The sequence below is a fragment of the Artemia franciscana genome, chromosome 12 (genome assembly GCF_032884065.1).
Source record: "Artemia franciscana chromosome 12, ASM3288406v1, whole genome shotgun sequence".
NCBI lineage: Eukaryota > Metazoa > Arthropoda > Branchiopoda > Anostraca > Artemiidae > Artemia > Artemia franciscana.
The window spans coordinates 11825886-11842847 of record NC_088874.1 but is presented as its reverse complement, the minus strand read 5'-3'; the positions used below and the strand labels follow the sequence as shown (position 1 = coordinate 11842847).

General features: G+C 35.9%; 1 protein-coding gene and 1 long non-coding RNA gene across 2 annotated transcripts in view; one reads left to right on the top strand and one right to left on the bottom strand.

The window, feature by feature from the left end:
- The window catches only part of LOC136033690 (ATP-dependent 6-phosphofructokinase-like), a 171165-nt gene extending 169205 nt beyond the window's left edge, over positions 1–1960 (bottom strand). The window contains exon 1 of the mRNA XM_065714537.1: positions 1819–1960. The gene's annotated coding sequence lies outside the window, so the exon portion shown is untranslated. The remainder of the gene's footprint in view (positions 1–1818) is intronic.
- Positions 1–16962, top strand: part of LOC136033692 (uncharacterized) — a 41993-nt gene that overhangs the window by 13502 nt on the left and 11529 nt on the right. The gene's annotated exons all lie outside the window — the stretch shown is intronic.

Sequence of the window (16962 nt, the reverse complement as noted above, 5' to 3'; positions counted from 1 at the left end):
TTGTCATTATTAGAGAAATCATCCATTTCTGGTAGACCCTCCTCCTCCATGGGACAAAATAAAAGTGCGTAAAGTGGGCTTGCTTACAGGTAACATTACTTATCGAGCGAAACGTATTAGTCCATGAGCCCCGTGGGCAGCGGGGCGAGGTCTCTATTCTATATTTATTTAATAAAACTCGTTTGAGGATTTTTTTTTAGTTTGTTTTTAGTTTTATCACTCTTTGTTGAATAAATATAGAATACAAACCTCGCCCCACTGCCCGCGGGGCTCATGGACTAATACGCTTCGCTCTATAGGTAATGCTATCTGTAAGTAAGCCCACTTAATGCATTTTTGGTCTCGTTGGAGGGGGATTTTAGAAACCTAAAAAATAGATACACTTCTCTAATAATGACAAAGAAACAATATAGGATCATCAGAATCTTTATATATGCAGTAATACGTTCTTTAGAGCACTCAGTACGAAAATTAACATTTACCGCAGGCTCAAACAGAAATGGATGCGCTTCTAGAATTAGCATTTCTATGTGCTATAGCATGAAAACTATGCATAGTTTCCAGTGTAGACAGCTTGTGACAACACTATACAATTACCTTCGATATAAATACACAAAAGGTAGAGAATCAACTAACAAGCCTCACTAACTTTTTTACATTTTGTTTTTGTTCTGTTGATATTGACAATGCATGGTTTTTTGTAGAAATCGCGGTAAAATTGAAATTTCCATGGAGGGGAATCTGGATTTTCTAACACTGTTTAAAAGAAAACCAGTAATTAAATAAAAACACGTGTTTCAACTGAAAGTAAGAAGCAGCTTAAAAATTTAAAACGAACAGAAAATATTACGTATATGAGGGGGGTTGCCACTAATCAATAGCTCGCCCGGTAAAATTCTAGTTAATTGACTTCTTGCTATTTTGGAAAGGGTTTAGGTTAGGAAAATGAAAATTTCAGGGATGGGTCTTCAGGCTAAAGTATGTCCCGGGAAGCTATTTTAAAGTACCCACCTCCACTCCTTCTCCCTCTAGAGGTCCCTAAAATTTGCCTACATGACAGGTCTACACCTATTGAAATTTTGACAAAACAACATTTTACCTTAATTTTCAGTTACTTGTTGTTTTTTTCTGGTAAAATTCTAGTTAGGAAAATGAAACTTTCAGGGATGGGTCTTCAGGCTAAAGTATGTCCTGGGAAGGTATTTTGAAGTACCTACCTCCACTCCTTCTCCTCCTAGAGGGCCCTGACCTTTGATGACCTTTAAAAATATGGGTGTTATAAAAGTGAAACCTTGCAAAATAGATCTTCTGCTTAATTGAAGTACAAACAAAATTGTTTTCAGCTTCATAACTTTGCTCAATCCCATTTTATAAAGTTACAAAGATATGCAAATACATTTCCTAAATTTTGAAAAAAAACATTGATATGGCTCAAATAACGGGAATTGCATTTTCAGAACTAAAGGCAGAGAAAAAGCAACTAGTAACTGAAAATTAACGTAAAATGTTGTTTTGTCAAAATTTCGATAGGTACCTGTCATATAGGCAAATTTCAGGGCCCTCTAGAGGGAGAAAGAGTGGAGATGTGTACTTTAAAACACCTTTCCGGGACATACTTTAGCCTGTAGACCCTTCCCTGAAAGTTTCATATTCCTATCCTAAACCCTTTCCGAGATAGCAAGAAGTCAATTAATTAGAATTTTACCCTTGTTTCTTTTTGACGTGATCTACTTGGTTACCCCGACTCAAGCCATATTTTTGCCAGTCTTTTACACGCCCTGGCGCCTCAAATAATTAGAAAAAAATCTCATTACAAACCTTAATAAAATTCTTCTTCCTTCACAGTGAATTTTACACTAACCCAAGACGGAGATAAGCATCCAAATGAACCCTTTCACGAGTAAACAAAAACAACAGGCCTACTTCATGTCTTATCTACGCCATCAGAATTAAAACTCTGAAATCGAATCACTTTTTTTCAAAGTTTATAGGCATAATCGTTCCTTTTTCTTAAGTATCACTGAAAAAAAAAAGATTTTCAAAAGTATAACAAATATCGGTACTTGCCTGTTATAGCACCGACCCCTCAAGAACAGAAGTTAGGTTAATTATAATAAAATATACCAAGTATGATAAGAATATAGTACTTTAGAAACAAACTTGGGCTGTATATTTGCACATTAGGGGGGGAGGTAAATATAGCGGGTATGCATGCAAAATGTGTTAGGTACAATTATTCTGCATATTATGAAGTATGAATTATTTTCAAACGTCACACTATCCAAATACTTTACCCCCCCCCCTTATGTGGAAATATATAGCCCAAATTATTTGTTTCCCATCTATTCTGTCAAATTTCTTTGTCTTGTCTCACGCTAAGCTTAAAGAAATTAAACAAAGAAACCAGTTCTACTGTGAGTCAATGGATGAACAATTTGAGTGGTCAGTGCCACGACTCTTTTTTGATTTGTCATTTAATTCATAATTATATTGCTTTCAGAGATGAAGCTGTTGGACATTTGGCTGTCAAGAGTCAAAAGATATTTATGAATTTCAATTTTTAGTTCGATTGATTTACTTTTTGCTAAAGGGCCTGTTACATGGAACGATGAAGCCCGAGCAAGTGCATTTATCCATATTTTATATTATACATCACGATTGATAAGATTCCCTCACCCATCATAATGATTATGTATTTTACCTGTTTCTTGCTTTGTTGACAAATTTGTAGTCACGGAATAAGGCTAAGCGTATATGCCACTGGCGGATCCAAGGACCGGTTCTGACCCCCCCCCCCCCTACAAGATTTTTTTGAACCGTCATTCCTTGTTTTTTTTTCACTATTTTAAAAAAAGATTTGTCAACTTGGTCAATTATTAGCACCCATATCACATTAGGCCTCCCAAGATTTAACCATGGATCCGCCCCTAGCATATGCATACCTAGATATCTCCCTTTTAATCTGTTGATGTTCCAAATTTATTTTATACCACTATTCCCATTATCTAGTGAAAAGTAGAATATGACTATTTAGAACTGTTTCACCTTTTTTTTGGAAAGTAGCATCTATCACAACTAACAAGAGTATTATATAACACAAATTTATACCATAACAGCGTCGACCAAAGGACATGACACGACAGATGTGGTTACCAGGGGCCTCGTTTGGGGGGCAACGGAGGTAGTTGTCCCCCCAATAATTCTGGATATAAAAAATATTGTATAGCCAATGCCCCTTCACTATCCAGAAATAGACCCTTCTTGCCCCCCTCCCAATAAAAATCCTGGAGCCACGCCCCTGATGGTGGCCGTAAGTCCTGGGAAATCTGAGATATTTCTAGATTTAAGGTTATGTTACGGTATTCAAGAAAATTGCCTAATGCCCCTGATTTGCATAACCTAAAGGACATTTTTTTAATTGTTAAACAACTTAAACACAATTCTGACGGATATTTATCAAAAAAGGGGAAATTCAATCGTTCATTTTCACCTTTGCTCAACAGGATGTTTTCATTTATTTATTTTGGAAAAAAAAATATTCTCCAGAAAGAAAATTTTTCGATGAATAGTAAAGAGCAATATTAAAACCTAAGACGAGCAGAAATAGTCATACAAAATAACCTAAGCTCAAAACGAACAGAAATTACCTTAAATCAAACTCAAAACAAACAAAAAATCATGGAGAAAAAAAATAGCATGAAAAATAAACATAACCCATAGTGTTACAGATATGATTTATTTCTAGTTAATTAATTATAAAATGAATACATTCTCCCAATCCCCCAAAGGGTTCTAGGCCTGTAAAAGAGGGGGTTTATATGCTTTTCAATTATGCGTTAAATCGATAGAAGAAAAAGTTAAACACATTAAACACATTAAATAAAAAAATAAGCAGAAACTACCACAGACACGAGTTGGGCTAGTACCCTCTACAAACTTCTAAGGGTTATAGTGTCATTTATACTTTTTTGGAAACGATTTGTCCGTCCAGCAATGTATTTGTCGTTTGCCATAAAACCAACAACGACACGACAAGAAATATCGTAGGGCTTATCACAAGGCTAATCAGGGTTTATAACAAGAATAGTGTTACCCCTCTCCCCTTTCCTCCATGTTAAAATCTTGTCATTTGCACTTTATCAAAAATGATATGCGTTTGAACAGTGCATTATTTTATCGGTCAAAACATAGACCCAAAAAAATTGTCAATAATAATCAAGGTTACTGGAAAGAGCTAATGGAAGTGCACTGATTGTTTAATTAATATATTGTTATAAAGTCCTCGAATTCCGAATAATTTTTGATTTCGTGGTGTTATAATCCTAAAAGAGAAAATGTTTAAACACTTTTTGTTTTCAGTGAATCGCAAATGAAGCTCAGGCCGTAACGGTATGAAGTACTAGTCAGTAATTTATAAGTCAGATTTGAATTTTGTAATTTAGATTTGTAAGTAATTTTAACGCTTTTTACGTGATATTAATCACTATGACAGTATTTTATTTTATTTTATATATGATCACCTCCTTTGGTCTAAATTACCATAATTGACATTTTTCAGGAAAATGGTGTCAAAATAAAGTGTTTGATTCACTTGACCATCACAAATCTCGATTGATAGGATCTGAAGATCTTTTGGTATCTCTTTCTTACAATGATACTCATTATGCATAATGTAAAAAACTAAATTTATTAACCGCTTCCGTATAAACATTAATTCTTTTCCGAAACATAAATTATGTGATTCACTTTTCCACGCTTGTCATGTTCCTGTCAATATTGATTTTTCAAATCTCTATTCAATTTGTGATTCTATCAATATCTATATCTCACCTTATATAGGACACTTCCAAGGCCATGGGTTTTCTAAACAAAAATAGATGACTCTTAGAATGATTGGGAAATAGGGTTCCCGAAAATGCGACCAAACGAAGAATTTTATAAGTTTTTCGTTACATATGGATGTTATTGACTCGACAAATCACGAATATAAGTTTCAATCTTCAATAAAAAAAAAATATCTTCCTCTTTTCTGAGATATCAATGTTTAGAAGTCAAAGATATTTTGACAGGCTTGTCCCTTTCCCAAAGCAAAACGAAAAAATTTTAAAGAAGAGAGAACAGGGATAGTAACAGCCAGAGAAAATCAAAGAAAACTATGCCCATATTTCGGTCGAGGCCTCCATTTGACCGTCCTCAGTGCAGAACAACAACAAAAATTCATCATAAAATTCAAAAGGAAAATATACAAAAAATAAACCTTAGAACAAACACAGAAATAAAACAACAAGACCCTTTCGAAGAAACGATGAAACGTATTTTTTCTTGTTCTTCACTGAAGACGGTCAAGCAGAGGTCTCCCGAAATCTTTTCATAGTTCCCTTCGTTTTTTCGCTGGCTGTTATCATCCTCGTTCTCTCTTCTTTGCGATTTTTTCTTATTGTCTTGAAGTCCGATTGCCTCCAAAATACTCCCAAAAACAACTGAGTGAATATATTGTCTTTTTATTTAGCTCACTACTTCATCGTAAGTAGATTCGAAGTAACACTGGGCCTAATAGTACCAAAACTTTTAAACATGGATAATAGCGCCAAAACCTTCAGGCAGATCGGAGACTTGCATTTTTTTGCCCCACCACCCTCTAAACCAAACAAGATATCGATTATTTCGCTCGTCCAACACACCATAAGCTTTATTTCTACCCCTCCGAGTCAAAATATGAGGTCCACTTGTCCCCCCCCCTCTAGGAGAGTTCCAAAGCAATTCCCGAGTAATATAAATAGACTTTTTGATAATATAGGCACATATGGTTCCTTTTCCACTACATGGCCACTTCACTGGGAACACGTTAGTCCAGCTGGGGTTCATAGTACCACTATTTTAGACAGATTAGAGACCGAAATCTTTAAATACCTCTCTTCTGCCCTGCACCACAGTCACGATTTGAAGCTCACTTTCTCAGCCGAACAGACTCCCTATACTTTTCAACTTGATCCCCAAAACCGTCCCCAGCATCTTGTCAATGTACCATTGTAATTGCTCAGGAGTTCATAATGTCTTTTAATTTAAATCGCTGAGTTACCCCGAATTGATTATAGGTTCCCATGGAGACTTATCGTACAAAAAAATAAAGCTAGTTATCAGGTAGATATTTTTATCGTTTCCTCTTTTTCTCCTCTAATAAATCAAATTTAAGGTCTATTTGGCCCCCTAACATGTGAAAAAGTCCCCCTGAAAATGTCTGTACACTCCCCAATAACCATTACTATATATAAACAATGGTCAAAGTTTCTAACTTACAGCCCCTCCCCCGGGGACTGTGGGAGATTAAGTCGTCCCGAAAGACATTATTATTAGTTTCTTCGACTATGCAGAAAAAAATGGCTATCTCAGAGTTTTGATCTGGTAAATTTGGGGGAAAATTAGCATGGGAGGGGGCTTAGGTGCCCTCCAATTATTTTGGTCACTTGAAAAGGCACTAGAACTTTTAATTTCCGTTAGAATGAGCCTTCTCACGGCGTTTTAGAACCACTGTGTCGACACAATCACCCCTAGGGAAAAAAAAGATGCATCCATGATCTGTCTTCTGGCAAAAAATACAAAATTCCGCATTTTTGTAGATAAAAGCTTGAAACTTCTATAAGAGGGTTATCTGATACGCTGAATCTGATGGTGTTATTTTGTTAAGATTCTATGACTCTTACGGGATGTTTTCTATTATTTTCCAAAATAAATTAGATTTTTCAGGCTCTTAACGTTTGATGGGTAAGACTAAACTTGATAAAACTTATAAAATATATTTATAATATATTTTATTATATTTAAAATCAGCATTAAAATAATATTATTTTGATGTAACTATTGGTATCAAAAATCCGTTTTTTAGAGTTGCGGTTACTATTGAGCTGGGTCGCTCTTTACTACAGTTTGTTACCACAAACCGTTTAATAGGGTTACTTAAAGATGGAAGTCGTTTGTTCTTTCTGCCGACTTTTCTCTATACCCTTTTTCAAGTTGTCTTCTATCGTATAGGCATATTCCTGGGACTAAAATGACAGCTGATATTTTATCAAGGGTACGTCGGGAGATAATAGACGGCAATCAGACATTACATCTGGTTCGCAACGAGTTTTTAGCAGGGGGCGTTTATATTAGTAATCCTAATGTAGATTACTTAGGTCTGCTAGCTGAGGAATTAAGCCACGAACCATTACAGAATCCCTAGATAAGACTTATTGTTGATTTATTGAAAGAGCTGGATGCATCAAAAGAACACCGTGCTCAAGAGAGGAGCTCCATATATGATACGCCGTACAATAAATAGTTAAAACTTCTGAAAATGCTTTAGCATAAAGAGCAAGGTATTATGGAGGAGATGAACCCCCTTATTTACATAATAATTTCCGTTCTTCTTAGGTTTTAATACTGCTCCTTACTTTCAGCGGAATTTTTTTTCTCACCTTTTTTTAATTAATGCTAGAAAATCCTGCAGCCCCTTCATGAAAATTCTCTTCTGTCATGACAAACTCCTCCATGGAAAGATCCTCCCACGTAACTCCCTCCCCCTAAACACGAAAATTCCCCCTGAAAACGACTGTACACTTCCCAATAACCCTTACTGTATGTAAACAATGGTCAAAGTTTGTAACTTAGACCTAATATTTTTTGTCACTTAAAAAGGGCACTATAAATTTTAATTTCCGTTCGAATTAGTCCTCTTGCGACATTGTAGGGCCACTGGGTCGATACAATCACCCCTGGAAAAAAACAAACAAAAAACAAATAAACACACATCCGTGATCTGTCTTCTGGCTAAAAAATACACAATTCCACATTTTTGTAGATAGGAGCTTGAAACTCCTGCAGTGGGGTTCTCTGATACGCTGAATTTCATGGTGTGATTTTCGGTAACATTTAATTACTTTTAAGGGGTGTTCCCTGCTATTTTTTAAAATAAGGCGAATTTTCCCAGGCTCGTAACTTTTGATGGCTAAGACTGAACTTGATGAAACTTATATATTTAAAATCAGCAAAAAAATATAATTCTTTTGACCTAACTATTGGTATTAAAATTCCATTTTTTAGAGTTTCGGTTACCATTGAGGTGGGTCGCTGCTTATTAGTCTTGTTTCAGAGTTCAATGCGTTAACAGCTAAAATTGGATATCTTATGAACACTGCTAAATCAGTGAGTTTCTTGTCAAGTGAATTAATTTAACATTTCACAATATTTGGTTTGGGATCACAGAGTCTTTTAATCCTGACCTAAGCTTCATAATTAATTCAGTGACCTTGTTATTTCGCAACAATTGCCTTGGAATTATAGAGACTTTTAATCCTGACCTATGCTTCATAATTAATTCAGTAACCTTGTTATTTCGCAACAATTGGCTTGGAATTTGTAATGTCATATATCAGTGACCTATATTTATAAATTGAACGGTTTAAATTGTGTGGTGGTTGAAAACAGGTGCCTTGAAAAGATGCCAAGTATTTGCGAACAATCGGAGGATCTGAATGACTTTGAACTTATATATTCGCCTGTGTTAAATTTTGTCCAAAGTAATTGGCAGAATTCGATTTCTGAGAAGGAAATTATTGAATATGGAGTGGATTTTTTTTGCTTCACCAAAAATAGTTGAAGCTAAGGCTGATTTATGGTCGAAACTTGCGCCTGATGAAATTCCCCCTCGCCGCAGTGGTGCAAAGTCTGCAACCAGTAATATTAAAGACATGCTCGATCTTTTGAAGAAGTGTGATGAAGCTAGTATCTCTATGCCAACTTATGTTATTAAACTTCCAACTGAAGTTCCAGTGTTGACGGTTGTGGCCTATTCACAATTGGCCTCTAAAGTTCATCAACTTGTTCAAATTGCGTCAGCAAAGTTGGACAATTATAGCCTCAATTACCCTCAGTTACCAAAACCTATAGGCTCTAATCGCCAGTCAACCACTATTGTCGTCTCTCAAGTGCCGTCTCATCTATCGGATCCAATTAAAAGGAAAGACGCTATTGATAAAATCAGTGGCCATGAACTTGTATCCAGTATTCGCCCGGTCCACGATAAGTGGTATGTAAATATTGATAAATCTGCTGCCGAAGACTTCCGTGCATCTGTTCCCGTCATTCTCGCCGGTACGTCAACCAAAGAAATTTCTAAGAAATATTCGGCCATTATAAAAGTTGTTCCAGAGGATTATGCGATTCAGTCTTTCACAAATTGTAGCGGCATTGTTGCTGCCAAAAGGCTTGGCTCTTCTAAAACAGTTAAGCTTGATTTTGTGGATTCTTTTGCTAAAGCAGCTTATTTCAAAGACGGTGTACGAATTGGTTATGAATTCTTTAGACTGAGTGAGTTTAAGGAAATTCCAAAGTGTTGTTTTAAGTGCCGATCGCCCCATCACTTCCAGTCTTCTTGTCCCAGTCCTGCGCCCAAATGTGCTCGTTGTGCCGGCCCTCATATTAGTTCAAAAGAAAATCCATGCAATGCCTCACCAAAATGTGCCAATTGCAATGGTGAACACGTGTCCTTTAGCATGTCATGCTCCGTTCTCCGTGGTTTTGCTAGTCAACAAACCTCTAAATGACTTTACAAATTTCAATCATATCGCACAATATCAATGGCACAAAAAATAAAGATGCTTATATTGACGATCTGTACGAGAACTTCGACGTTATCTGCCTGCAAAAAACTTTGTTAACTGCCTCTAGCAGAAATTTCCTTCATCGAAGCTCTGTTCATTCGGTTTTTACTTCTGATGCTGTTACCACGCGTGGCCGCCCTTCTGGAGGCCTGGCCTGTATTTTTAAAAAAAGTATTGATCTTTCGAACCCATCCCTTTTTTATTCGGATAAGCACATTCTTGCTGTTAGAGTAAATAGTACTGTGTTTGCTAATGTTTATCTTCCATATAAAAATAATACAGTGGAGTCAATAAATAAATTTGCTATTACATGCAAGTCTTTAAAGTCCGTGATGAATCGTGTCAAGGAAAATAAACTTGATTTTGTAGTTCTTGGTGACTTTAACACGGATTTGGATGAACAAAGTTATCGATCCCGAGAAATATTGGAGTGCATGCCCCCTTACGTGATTCTGAAGAAAGATTTATCATACTCCTATATCCATCAATCTGGTAGTGTTTCTAATATTGATCATATAATCAGTTCATCACAGCTAAAATGCTCGATTATTCATGTTGATATTGAGTCTGATGACATTGACCATCTATCACTTTCATTTACTACTGAACTGAAACGTAACCTTTGCAATGTTGCCCCTATTGGGAATTCTAAATGGTTTAAATGTAGTAATTGGAAAAGAGCCGATATTGCTTTATATATATTGTCTTTATCTACACTGCTTAATTGTATTCGTGTGCCTTATCATCTACTCCAATTGCAAGTAAAGGGTAGTAAGCGTGATCTTGATAGATATTAAATAAAAAAAACATGTTTTTTCAACTGAAAGTAAGGAGCAACATTAAAACTTAAAACGAACAGAAATTACTTTGTATATGAAAGGAGCTGCTTCCTCATAAACGCCCCGCTCTTTACGCTAAAGTTTGACTCTTTCTCTCAACTCTTCTTTTTAAAACAGTAAACAACTTTAGCGTAAAGAGCAGGGCGTTGATGAGGAAGCAGCCCCTTTCGTATACGAAGTAATTTCTGTTCGTTTTAAGTTTTAATGTTGCTCCTTACTTTCAGTTGAAAAAACATGTTTTTTTTATTTAATTTCTGAACGTTTTTGAATCAATGCATGTTTTGATTTTGGCTCTCCGCAGAAGAATAATTAAAACGAAATTTGCATATTTATTGTTTTTTGGCTAAGTGGCTTTCTCATAATTTTGATCGAATGATTTTGAGAAAAAAAGAGCGGAGGAGGAAGCCTATTTGCCCTCCAGTTTTTTGATTAATTAAAAAGGCAACTAGAACTTTTAAGAATCTTTTTTTACGAATCATTTTATTAGTAAAAGATATACGTAACTTATAAATTAGCTTACGTAAAGAACTTTTTATTCTCATGTTTTTACTACATATATGAGAGGATTCACCCCTTCGTCATTACCTCTCTCTTTACAATAAATCTTAAATGTTGTCCCAATTCATTAAGAATGACCCCTGAATCACAAAAGCCGTAGAATAAATAGTTGACATTACTAAAAATACGTTAGCGTAAAGAGCGAGGTATTAGGAGGAGGTGAGCCCCTTATATGGGTAATAGTTTCTGTTAGTTTTAAGTTTTAATGCTGCTCCTTACTTCCAGCTGAAAAAAAAACTTTTTCATATATATTTTTTCATTGTTTTTTTTAATAATGCTAGTAAATCCTGCGCTCCCTTCATGGAAATTTCTTCCCCCATGAAAAATTCCTCGATGGGAAGTTCCCCCAGCATATCCCCCTCTTCTCAACCCCTCCCCCGACCAAAAAATCCTCCTGAAAACGCCTGTAGACTTCCCAATAACCATTACTATATGTTAGCACTGGTCAAAGTTTGTAACTTGTAGCCCCTCCCACGGAGACTGTGAGGGAGTAAGTCGTCCCCAAAGACGTAGTTATAAGGTTTTTGGACTACGCTAAATAAAATGGCTATCTCAGAATTTTCATCCGTTGACTTTGGGAAAATAATTAGCGTGGGAGGGGGCCTGGGTGCCCTCCAATTTTTTTGGTCACTTAAAAAGGGCAATAGAACTTTTCATTTCCGTTAGAATCGCAACATTCTAGGACAACTGGGTCGATACGATCACCCCTGGAAAAAAAAACAACAAAAAAACAAACAAACAAATAAACACGCATCCGTGATCTGCCTTCTGGCAAAAAAAAATATAAAATTCCACATTTTTGTAGATAGGAGCTTGAAACTTCCACAGTAGGGTTCTCTGATACGCTGAATCTGACGATGTAATTTTGTTAAGATTCTATGACTTTTAGGGGGTGTTTCCCTCTATTTTCTTAAATAACACAAATTTTCGTAACTTTTGATAGGTAAGATTAAACTTGATTAAACTTATATATTTAAAATCAGCATTAAAATGCGATTCTTTTGATGTAGCTATTGGTATCAAAATTCCATTTTTTGAGTTTTGGTTACTATTGAGCCGGGTCGCTCCTTACTACAGTTCGTTACCACGAACTGTTTGACTAATTCTGTACTTATTTGAAAGCTGAATGAGAGCTGGGATGTTTTGACTCTAAAATACAACCTTTGAGCTATCTCTTTTTCTCCCTAACTACACAACAATCAAAGAATCCCACTGTTGAAGTTTAAGCGCCTTTTTAAGTTTTGTAATTTTTCCATTGCTTACAGATTATGCAGATAGTTTTATTTAAAAACGATCAAAATTAAATTACTTAAAACTTATTTTTTTTAAATTTAAGTTCTGATCATTTTTAAATGAATCTTGCTCTCTCTCTCCATGAAAAATTCTGGAACTTGTGTATTATACGCCATTCACTCAAGTTTACGATGTGTATAACTCGAGAACAAACCGGTTTACTTGTTAGTTTTTTCGTTACTTAGAAACAAATTTTCGCTATATGTAAATTTGGGAGGGTAAAGTATAGTGGGTCTGTGTGCAAAATGTGCTATGTACATTTATTCTGCATGTTATGAAGTAGGAATTGTTGTTTCACTTCAAACTGTCCGAATACTTTACCTCCCTCCTTATATGCAAACATATAGCCCAAATTATATATTTCCTATCTATTCTGTCACTTGCCTTTGTCTCATCTCGTGCTAAGCTGAAAGAAACTAATAGAGAAAACGGTTTGTTCTCAAGTTTCACACAACGTAAACTCAAGTGAGTGGCGTATAATACACAAGTACCAAAATTCCTTCCCCCTACGAAAAAAACAACAAAAAAACTCAAATAAAATTCTCAAATTCGGAAAGCCTTATTTTCCATGGGGGGGGGGGGGGTATTTTCATCAGGTAAGATAATTCAGTAGCAACCAGGAATTTTACAATGCCTATGTTCTCTGAAATATCTAAATTACGCATTGGCATAATAATCGTTTCAGTCTTTTGTTTCAAGTCAGGTGCTCATAAGCCAGCAATTTCAGTTGAATTAAGAAATTCTGACGTGAATGAAATTCCTCCTTCTTGTTTAACCTTTACAGGTGCTACAATAACACGTTTCTTGTTCCAGTGCGATTTCTGGAAGTATTATCTAAATTTTGCAGTAGCATGTTTATTGTGCTATTCGTTAGTTTTAAGTCACATTTTCCAGCCTTTCCCAAGTCTTATGGTTTTGCTTTAATCGGGTTTTTATATAATTAAGTAAGAACCAGGAGCGTTCCAATGCCTGTTTCCTCTGAATATCTAAATTACACATTGGCATAATCATCGTTTTAGTCTTTTATTTCAAGTCTTGGGGTGGAAAATCAGCAATTTCAGTTGAACAAAGAAATTATGACGTAAATTAAATTCCTCCAACTTGTTTATCCCTTACAGATGCTTCAATAGCACATTCCTCGTTCCATTATGATTTCTGAAATTATTATCTAAACTACAGTTAGGTTAGTGCAATCTTGTACTAACCTCTTTTTCTTCCCTATGCTTTGTCTTGCATTTGGTAGCAGGTTAACTATTCAGTGACTAGTAGATCTGGATAAAATAAAGACCGCTATGAAGTTTTAACTATAGCTGCATTTCTGTTTTTAGTGCCAAAACAGGTATTGTTTTGTAAAGTATGGATAAAAAGTTTTTTTTATAAACGGAGGATTTTTCGTAATTGCAGACGTTGTTTGCAGAGGTGTCTTATTCCCCGTTGTTTGCAGATGGTTAGAAATTATACAAAAAAAAGTTCTCAGCTGAAAGTAAGGAACGATATCAAAACTTAAAGTGAACAGAAATCATGTCGTGTGAATAAAGAAGATCATCGCAGTTTGTTTTTACATTAAATTTTTATAAAAATGAGCAAAGATTAATTTTTAGCTTTTCCGATTAAGCTTTTCCGTTTTAGTCTTTTATTTCAAGTCTTGGGGTGGAAAATCAGCAATTTCAGTTGAACTAAGAAATTCTGACGTAAATTAAATTCCTCCAACTTGTTTATCCCTTACAGATGCTTCAACAGCACATTCCTCGTTCCATTATGATTTATGAAATTATTATCTAAACTACAGTTAGTAGTTAACAGTTAGGTTAGTGCAATCTTGTAGAGAAGTAAAGAACCAAATTAAACTTAAAACAAAAAGCCTTTACTTCACAGCCTACCTAATACAAATAAATAAAATTTTTACAAACGAAACAACTAATTGTGTTTCCCTGTGTTTTATGTTTAAAAAAAATAGCACTTTACTGAAAACACAAAATAATTTAGGAGTTTTTGTAGAGTAATAGCAAACCGATTGGGGACCCTTCCTACAGCATAAAAATAAAGCCTTTTATGATTGTTGCTTTTTTTGTCGTTTAATTTGGTATCACTCGTGCACAATGGCTCACTCCAATGACTGAATTTTCTATTGTATAAAGAGAAATAATCAGATTTCATATTATGCCTTATTTGATCCTCATTACGAGTAATATTAAAGCGTATTTCTTACTATTTAAGATTGTATATTACTCATTATTGGCATTATAGCAGGTTAGACCAAAATTTTACCTGAGAGATCAATCCATAATATCTGTGTGCTGTTCAATGACTTTGGGGCTATTAAAATAATATTTATTTAATGCTTATGTTTTTAAAATAATGTATTATGTATACTGAAAGTTACTGATTTTACAGCTAGTGTAAGAATATGAAAGACTTTATAGATTAGTTTATTGTTGTCGGGCTACGTCACTTTTGACTCCTAAATCGACGTTCCTGTTTTTTATCCTTGCTTTTTTGTTTTCTGTAAAGCGCTAGTTTTTTACAATCATAGAAACATCCAGTGCTTCCACTTTTCGATTTCAATTTTCCCTATTTTCATACTAATTTTCCCTAGAAGTCCTCATGTTTAGGTCTGATTTCTCCCTATATTTCTCCCTAGAAAAAAGGATATTTTGCCCTAGATTTCCACAGAATTTACATGAGATCTTTTTACTTCAGATAATGATAACAACATCTTTTACACTAACGAGAATACATACAAAAGTTCAAACTGAGATCTTTTTATTTCAGATAATGATAACATCTTTACACTAACGAGAATACATAAAAAAGTTCAAACAAGTGTCATCTCCAGCACTTCATCGCACGTAGCGTTTGCCTTCGTCTTGAAGCCAGCGACAGCTTTCGGTATACTGACAGTTGATGAAGTTTTATCTTCGTTTTTCAACCAGTAATTGACTCGGATCAGTGAGACTAGGGTGACATTTTCGAGACTATTTCTCATGTCTGTTTTGATCAATTTCAGGAGGCTGAACAAACGTTCAGCTGGAACGTTGCTAAAAGGTAACGAGAATATCAGCGAAATGCACTTCCGCAGTTCCGGGTACTTGATTTCGCCACAGCGAGTCTTCAGACCAAGTATTTTCTTCCAGTATTGTTCAACTGACAGGTCTTCAACTTGGGCATCTCCCAAATGAAGCTCAGTGACATCAGTCATTGCCTGTGACCTCCATTCTACGTCCGTTTTCTGGAGGGAACACTTTTCTGTTAGAACAGGAAATCTCACAAATAGTGGCCTTAGAGATCTTGGGTTCAGATTTCTTGCATTCCTTGGTTCAACTAAAGCCAAAATGTCATAAATTTCGTCTTCAAACTTGAACCGGTCTTTGATCTGCTTGATCAGGACTATATAGTAGTTTCGACACGACTGGTAAAAGAGATCAATGTTATCACTTGGCTCTTGAGCATCCTCGAGTTCTTGCATGGAATCGGTTGCAGCTATTCCCACATATGTCTGGTTTAAAGGCAGATACTCACTTGAAAGGTAAGGATCCAGTTCAGTAAACGAACCAACATTGCGAATATAGTCCAATTTCATGAAGTTAGACGCAACATCATTCACAAGTTTGCTGCCACTAAGCTTCAGGGAGTGAAGAAGTGGGAGTTCGGATTGAAAAACTGTATTGAATTCGTTGGAGAGGCCAAGAGAGTAGTCCATGAATTCAAGGTATGGCTTTGTCAACTTGCTTTGTAATGTCAACAAGATAAGGTCATTTGTTGCAGTTGGGTCTTCAAACGTGGTTTCTACGAAATACTGAATAAGTGCAACCCGTTGCTCAATAAGCCTCTTCACACAGGCCTGAAGGGATAACCAACGGGTCTGTCCCAGAGCAAGAATTCGGTGTGCTTTGCATCGGAAGAACTCCTGAAATTCGGCGAATTTCTCTCGCCTGGAAGCGCTTCTGGAAAGTGGGCATAGATATTTCGCGCCAGGTCTTCGAGTATCTTGGGAAGTGACAAGCATGCATATGACGAGCATAAGTGAATAAGATGGCATGAGCATTTCACATTCAAGATGTGTGGCATCATGGCTTTCATAAGGGTTGAAGCAGATCTGTTGGCTCCAAACATGACATTAGTTGTATCTGCACAAGATCCAACAATATTTTGCCAGGGAATCGAGTTTTCTTCAATGACTTGCTTGATGCGGTTAGTCAGGCCCTCAGCCGATCCATCACTACACTTAACCATATCCAATACTTCGACATGAAGTTTTAGATCTTTCTCGCTAAAAAATACAACCATGATAGCTAGCTGTTTATCAATAGTACGATCAGTGGTTTCGTCAATTATCACAGAGAAAAAAGTGGTTTTGAGCAACTCGACTAACTGGTTCTGTAGCACCAACGAAAAATTCTGTCGCAAAATATTTGTAGCTGTCTGTTTACCCAATGTGACCCCTGCCAGGGCCTGGTCTTTGGGAAATAATTTTCTGAGGAAAGGAATCAAGCTGTCTGCAAGACGTAACGGCAGATTATGTTTTGCCAAAAATATGCAGATGTGCTGTTCAATTTCTTTGGAATGACTGCCTACAGTCAGAAGTTTTTCAATGCTGCCAGACTTCGTCTCGATTTCACTGCTTGCTTTTA